The sequence below is a fragment of the Lolium rigidum genome, chromosome 3 (genome assembly GCF_022539505.1).
Source record: "Lolium rigidum isolate FL_2022 chromosome 3, APGP_CSIRO_Lrig_0.1, whole genome shotgun sequence".
NCBI classification, from domain to species: domain Eukaryota; kingdom Viridiplantae; phylum Streptophyta; class Magnoliopsida; order Poales; family Poaceae; genus Lolium; species Lolium rigidum.
In genome coordinates this window covers 72,252,042-72,258,739 of record NC_061510.1, presented here as the reverse complement: position 1 = coordinate 72,258,739, position 6,698 = coordinate 72,252,042, and the positions used below count along the sequence as shown (strand labels likewise).

Here is a 6,698-nt window from a genome sequence, read left to right as displayed (position 1 = left end):
GGTTACACCGCAACAAATGTTTAAATTACATTTTGGATCAATCCATTTACCAATTTCGTCCAACTTCAAAATTTGCAACAAAATCGGTATATGTGCAATATGCATTAAATAACATGTAATTAAATTACTAAGATGAAAAATAACATAACTACAACAATCGTCTACAGGGATGATTATCATGCAGCCTATGGCACGTCTACGATGTGCTTTCGTGGTCGTGGGCAAGCAACGGTGGGTGTGCAACGTCTAGCCGTCTAGTTCGCAAAAAAAAAAAAAAAAAAAAAAAAAATCTGGCCGTCTAGGTCCCGTCCTAGCTGTCCGTTGGACGATACCGCCTGAAACTCCGGATGGATAAAGAATTCAAGATTTGAGCGAGCCCGATGGCAGCCAGTTGTATCAGCAGAACGAACGATTTGGGATTCCAGATTTAATCGAAAAACGAGACATACACAGCATATAGGTTATCTCTAAAGAGCTCTAAGCTCCCAGTCTTTTGAGAGCCTGTGGTTGCTCCACCGTTTCCGCTCGGTTTAGCCCCACCTGCCAGTGTGTTCACTTTTTTTCACCGCATGTGTTCGTTGGTCGTGGCTCCGTGTCTGTGTGCGTGTACGTCGGTTCGTCTTCGTTCCCTGCCCAGGCGGCGTGACACGGGAATACGGGATGCCGGTATTGCTTTTGTTTTCTCTCCTAACCTGTGATGTTGGCAAAGGTCAGTCGGCAACTTCTATTCCTCTCCTCCATAGTCCAACGCCACTAGCCCACTAGCCCTCCACCGAGCCGTCGCCGTGCCCTAGCGCCCTCGCCTCGACCTCCGCTTCGATATGGAGCACCGGCGCCTGGATGAGGCAACCCTGCCATGCCCATCTCTATCTCCCCTTCTCTCTCTCCAACCCAAATCAGGCGTCGGCAAACCCTAGCCGTGCGGCCAGATTGAGGCCGACGATGATGGCCGCAGCCTGTGGACGATGACAACCGCTGCCATGGCTACAAAGATGGTCAAAAGCCCCAGGCGAATTCCATCTCTTCTCTAATTTGGTTTAATTTTGTTTCTGTTTTTCCAAGTCTTAGGCCCCTTTGTTTTTAGCCAATAAATCGCAGAGGAGGAAGAGTTTGGAGTGGATGTCCGTTTCTCTGAAGCCAATGCCTTTCAGAGGCAGACGAGTTTTGATCGAGTGGATGGTGGGTATGGAGTATGGACCTCAGAGGTGAAGTAGAACAGAGGGGTTCGAGATTGATGGAACAGGAGCACAAAGCGACTGCATTACAGGTCGGCCTCCTGTTTTATCTGTGTTGCGTCACGGTCGGTGTCATGCTCCGCAAGGATCTACTGATTGTGAGGTGTCATCGACTGCATAGTAGAGGCACGCCTCTGGCCGTCCTGGAATAGGCGGCGGGCCTGGACGGCAGGCTGTCACAAGGAGCTCGACAGGTCTGACATTGCAGGCAAGAGATTGAGGAGATAGAGCCTCTATGAAATTACTCATGCTCTTATGTAAGAAAAAGGCTACAGAGCGGCTGAGCGAGGCCCTGCCATGGACTGCTCGGTTGATGAGCATTTCGTTGAATATTCTTCATAGGTATATCCTTTCTTTCGTTGTTGCAAGCTACATTTTAACGAGCTTAGATTCAGACATTATTATTTGTATTCACAGCACGACACCTCCCTAAGGGACTAGCTAGGGAGTCTTTGATAGAACATTTGATTGTTTATAAGACTTTCCAATTTGTAAGACGAAAGTTAGTACATGCAGCAATGGTAATCATCTATAAATTGTTAGCTGAATTTGTTTTTTGTAAGGAGGCCTTCAGTAGCAGATTATTAATTAACTTTGTTTCAAGGTTGATCTTGTGAGGTGAACGCAACAAGTAACAGATTTGTCTCTACTATATACATCTTATCAATATCCATCCTCATGTCGCTATGATGATTGTGGGAGGCGAAAGCACTAAGTAAAAGATCTGTCTCCACTATAGACATGTTAGCAAGGTACATTTTCTTTGTTTCCAGTGTTTTCTAATATCGTTTCAAGCTGAATATGAGGTTTTCTTCCTATTTAGGTTCCTACCGCATGACTTAAGCTGATAATAATGGTTCAGAAATGTAGAGCGTCAAAGAAGTGGTCTGGGTCTGGTAAGTGGATTTTCTGCTTTACCGTTTAGAGCGTCAAATACATTTATGCATCGTCAGGAAGAAATAAATTGATTATTTCACATTTCTGCAAACGAGTTTCTTACCATGATTGAATGGCCATACTATTTCAAATTTAAGCAGGGCAGTCAGAATGCATTTATATGGAAAAATTTACTGAATTAATCAATAAAAATCCCCAAAATGCAGGTTAGAACCTCAATGGCACATTCATGCTAGATAAACAAATTCATATTTTGAACCATAGACTATCTCATATACAGCAATTGTACCAAGTCGAGATTGGTTAAATTCCATACCTATTACTGATGCCTCTCATCTCACTTCTGGTAAAATAGAAAAATAAAATGCAGTGGGAGTGCAGGACAGAAGACCGAGGTACATAAACTACATAAATCTTATGTGCTTGGAGCTCTATTGTTCTATGCATTGTCGTAAAATATCATAGGCCTGATTGAAACCTCAGTTGCATCCATGGAAACATTAAAGGGAGCAATTATATCATAAATAATGTCCATTATTCCATCCTCACTTGGTTAGTGACCAAGTGGCTACAGATCGTAAACAGATGCTTGGTGGACCATAAAAGTAGATATTCAATAGTTTAAGAGGCTAAATTTTATTAAAAAAACTGTTTTCTGCAGAGCTACAAATCATGAGCAACTGTAACTAAGTGTAGACATTACCAACTAAATATTTTCATATAAACGTTCAAGTTCTTGAACAACTTTTCAATATCAAGGATCTTTGTACGGTGGACAGCTATCTCTAAAGAGCACTAAGCTCCTAGGGTTGGGAGCGCTTCTGGTTCAACGGCGGGTCGTTGTCGCCGGCCCCACCTGTGGGCATGTTGGCAAGTCTGTGGAGCGCTTTCCTTCTGCGTGGGCATGCGTGCGTGTTGGTGTCTCTCAGTCTCTGTGTGTAGGGCATTGACTGGCCTTCTGTATGTCGGTTCTGTCGACCGTAGAATTAGGCTTGCTCCCGTTAAAAGAAAAAAAAATCAGGTACCCGCATCCTCTTCTGTTCGCCACATAGACTGCCTTCGCCGCCTCTTATGCTCCCCCGCTGAGTTGCGGCAACCATCAAGACACCCCCACCACCGTCACCACCCGCAACGAGGATTTGCTGGCTCCGTCTAGAGGAGGATAGGAAGCATTTAACGCGGCAAGTTGCGGAGGCGACGGCTGATGGAGGCGGGCCTGATCGGTCCGGGGTGTAGGCGAGGTCACCCAAGGTTGTTCTGCTGCCAGTTCCCTTATAGGAGGCGTGGCCGTGTGACAAGGATGCCGAGGGTCAATATTCCACCACCCCAGTGTCCATCGCCGTCACGCAGGACGCCCGAGTAGAGGGCCTATGCTCCGGGCGAGATCCTCCTCCTCCTCGACCCTGTATCTGTGGTTTCTTCTTTTTCCATTAAACTATTCACATCTATAGCTTTTCCTTGTTTCCCCCAATAGATTTATGATTTTATTTAGGGAAGAAAAGGTCCAAACCTGCAATACTCCGTATGTGATTTGGAGGTTAGGTAATCTGTTGGCAGTAGATCATTTTGATATTGAAGTGAAGAGGTTGAGATTGGAGATTTTGTTTTTTCTTGATGCTTAAATTACCGATTTGGTAGCAATTCCAAAAATTTGTAATTCATGCCCAATGTTTTTCTCGATGACAAGATCTTTTTGTGGAGAAACTACAAGAAACCTTTAACATGTTTGGAATCTTATGTCCTGGAAATTGCTGTAGAGATTTTTTTTTCTAGAACTATATTTTGTAATAATAGTTTTACCATTAGTTTGCTGTCATGTTATTCGGTCAACTCGAGGGTATAGATTTACTGGTACTTCTACTCCTACTCATAATTTTTCATTGTTTGCTTGTGTATCCTTTGATTTTTTTACTTCAGATGACATAGGGCGCCTAAAGGCTTAGTTGAGCAATTTTTTCATGTACTTGGTGCAGCTTTTAAAATACACCTACCAGCAGAGATTCTATTGGTGCAAATTGATATTTGAATTAGATGGAGATGTCGGCTAGCATTATCAAGCTAGATAAATGTATAAAGTACTAACCATGTAGCTATGTAAACCAGAAACACAGATGCTGATGCAAGTGATCCCCGTGGCCTTGAAGGGTCTAGATCGCTCAATACAAAAGAACATAGTAGTGAGTAGCATCTGATGCCACTGTCAATGCATTGGGATATAAGGTTGTTTTCTTACCTTGATACTGACATAGGTGCCATCGAGTATAGGGGTTGGAGAAATCGTTTTGAATCTTAGTTTGTATGAGAATCATGGAGAAGTTGCATTCTTTGTTAAGTGTCTTACAGAGAAAAGTCCTTCCCTACGTACATTATATTTCAGAGACTAAGTGTCTTAATGGCGTAGCCTAAATTGTAGTGATGTCAAATTCCAGTGTTTAGATGTACATCTTATTGTGCTTTCAGATTGTGGAAGAAATACAGCAAGAGTTGTTTGCAAAAAAATATGTCTGAGCAAACTGCACATTTGTTTCAAAATATATAACATCTGATTTTTATTTCACTGATTTTATAGCATAGTCTATCCGTTATTATTTGTAGGCACAAGAAAGAAAGGTGGAAAGTAACTAGACAGAGTGTGCGAAGTATGGACTATGCATAAAAGATTGCTACATCATGAAGTGGTTTAATACCTACGTTGGTTAGTCCAATGCTAATCCTTCATTTCTTTTTTCCTTTTCTTCTTTGAAAAATATTATGATTATTCGATGTTGCTACATCGAGATAACTACTTATGCCCCAGACAAATCTTTAACGTAGTTTTCTTTCAAAAAAATTGCTCAATGCATATCTGTAGTTGCGACCCTAGAAACATGAAAAGATGCTTAAAGGGGAAAGTTTTTGATTTGCCGTAGTTCTATCACAAGATTGTTTGTTCTTTGTACTATTTTTATGTGATTTCTCACAAGGAAAGAACTACATCTAATAAGAAAATGCATCTAAATTAATTAATGGGGATCCAGAAGTTGAGTGCTTCTTATTTTGCGGTTTATAGATAATAACTATTCTTTGCAACAGTACATGATCGTTTTTGCAAGAAAAAAGTTGTACATGATAGTCAAACTTTTTTTTTCTAAAGTTACTTTTAGAGGCCGGTAATAATCCGAAAGTACAACCCACACGATAGTTAGGCGCAAGAAAACGAAGTGAATTATCTGAAGTTATTCTTAGAGGCCAGTTCTCCAAAGTACAGTACGCCCGATGGCTTGCATACAATTATCATAGGTATTTCCTGCGCAATTCGCTGAGTAGATGCTCTATTTTTAATTTTCATGATCTGTTCAGGTACTTGCTTTTGCTAAGATTAGTGTCCTGCATACTGTTGTCATAGATATTTTCGTGTATAAGGAGCTTTGCACATGGTTTATTTTCTGAGGTCATAATGTGCTCAGGTAAATTTTATGGGGAAAGGGGTATTTAGAAGCCTGGCCCTTGAGTTGGTTTTTTGAATGCCTCATGGATGTTAAATTGATTTTAACATAAAAATTAAGTAGAAGTCTAAAACCAATGCTCAGCTGTACATGATATATGTTCAGTCTTATTTCTATATGATTCCTCTTTTTATTTTTCTAATAATAGAGGAATGTGATTCATGCAATGGTGTACATGTTAAAAGGGGTTCTCATGTTCCTCTTAAAGGTAACTTCTGAAAGTCAAATAAAGCAATTGAGGTGGAATGTAGTGAAAATATTATGTGGTGTGGCTATACAGGAGCTCATAAGCTAATAGTGGAAATGGACTGCATGGAGCGCAATGTTGATTATGCTTACTAAATTTTCCATTCCTTTTATTGGTAAAGACTGGATAGTACATTTGCTGGGCAGTTAGGACGTAGATTAGCATGCCCACTTTCAGTCCTTTTCCTGTTTGTCATGTACTCTTTGTTTTGCATATTATTTTTGGTGATATCATATTGTCACACATTTGAGGTACATAATAGTGCATTCTCCTCCTTTTTCAATCACTATAATTTTCAGAAATCTCTGAATACAATTAGTCTTGAACTGTTGCTTCGTCTTTGCTGCAGAACTTTCCATTTTCTCTTCTAGACGGGGAGCATGAACAAGAAAGTTGGTGGTGGTGGGATGAAAATTGCTCCTAGGCTGGAAGGTCGATGGATATGTTCTGCCTGCTAGAGATTTGAGAAAGTATTGAGGGTGGCAACAAAATAACACCAGTTCTTGATTGTTTTTGTTTGCCACTGTTGCCCATCAAACTCATATTGCCTCTTGTGCATATTGTCCCACACGATTGTAGGAGCAAGGTTGGACTACCATGGAACCTCGAATGTTTTGGTGTTTCGATGATTGTAGTTAGTGACTTGGCCACAAGTGAATACCAAACTAAAATGCGTTTTCATACATTGTATCCAGACAAATTTTGTATCTAGACAAATTTGGGTCGCTTTTTTCTGAACAGAATACATGCTGACAAAAAAACAACCATGCCGCATAAATTAAACGTTGGTACCGGAGGATGGCGCTGCAGAGCGCGCTAGGTCCATCTAGTCCA

General features: G+C 41.1%; 1 long non-coding RNA gene across 1 annotated transcript; it reads left to right on the top strand.

The window, feature by feature from the left end:
* Positions 1-785: 785 nt before the first annotated feature.
* Positions 786-6,491, top strand: LOC124696774. The gene is made up of 5 exons (XR_007000728.1): positions 786-1,577; positions 1,840-1,987; positions 2,059-2,131; positions 4,728-4,827; positions 6,214-6,491. It is a non-coding gene; the product is annotated as an uncharacterized LOC124696774 (long non-coding RNA).
* The last annotated feature ends 207 nt before the right edge of the window (positions 6,492-6,698 follow it).